The following is a 1068-nucleotide window of genomic DNA, read 5'->3' on the forward strand; positions in this document are numbered from 1 at the left end:
GGAATTGAGATTACCATGAAAACTATTTAAATTGGCATTTTTACAATAACATACAAACAATCTAAAAGCAGAATTTATATGGAAATCCTGGAATACAATCTCCCTCAGTCTACAACTTGGGAGAAGATTTACTTTCCAGCGAGACCTTTTGCATATCAAAAGCTATACGAAAAATGATTTGGAGACAAGATGGATGTTCTTCTGTGCTCAAGACTCCAGTCCAATAAAGAAGTTGCTCACACCTAATCCCTGTGTAACCCGACAGACCTTGCAGTTGCAGTTCTGTAAACAAAAATCGAGTAAAATTGTGATATCCAGATGTGCAAGCCTTAATGAGACCTATCCACAAACATGCTTTAATTGCAGCAGAAGGTGCATCTACTCAATGCAGACTTGAAGAGAGTGAATATTTATGCAATCACTTCTTCTACATGATATTAATAAACTTTACTTTGTAAATAATCCACCTTTACTCTGACATTAAAAAAGGTTATTTGTCTCTCTTTTTTTTAAGGCACTGTATAAGCAGGTTGGGTTTGGCAGTTGAGGCCAATAAAAGCCTGCAGCTATTGACCAAGTTTTTTTATGACAGTCTACAGTATGTGCTTGGGATAGCAATTACAAAGATTCTTCTTTGCCTATGTCTGTATTTGGCTTTATTTGGATTGGAATGCGCGGCTATCAAAGGTCAATACTCTGCTTTCTGCTTTGTTTACAGGGAGCATCTGCAACAGTGTGACTTCCTGTTGAACTTGTGTATAAGATGAGCAGTTCAAACCTCTCCCTGACTCTTGAAAACTCACACTTCTTAATCATTCATATCCAGGGTTGCCTGCAGGAATTATTGTTATGGTATGCACCCCTTATCCTACCTTGTTCTTGCCCATCTGAAATTACTCCTCTTGCTTAGTTTGCTACCTCCATCCTTTCTGTTGTTTGTTGTTCACAAAAACATGTTATCCATGATGGGCTTACAGTAAGTCCTGACTTCAGTGAATTAGCTTAACATTCTGGTAACAAGCAGTCATTCTGTAATCGCTGTGTGTGTGTGCACTGTCATTCTCTCTC

The sequence above is a fragment of the Sardina pilchardus genome, chromosome 21, assembly GCF_963854185.1.
Source record: "Sardina pilchardus chromosome 21, fSarPil1.1, whole genome shotgun sequence".
NCBI lineage: Eukaryota > Metazoa > Chordata > Actinopteri > Clupeiformes > Clupeidae > Sardina > Sardina pilchardus.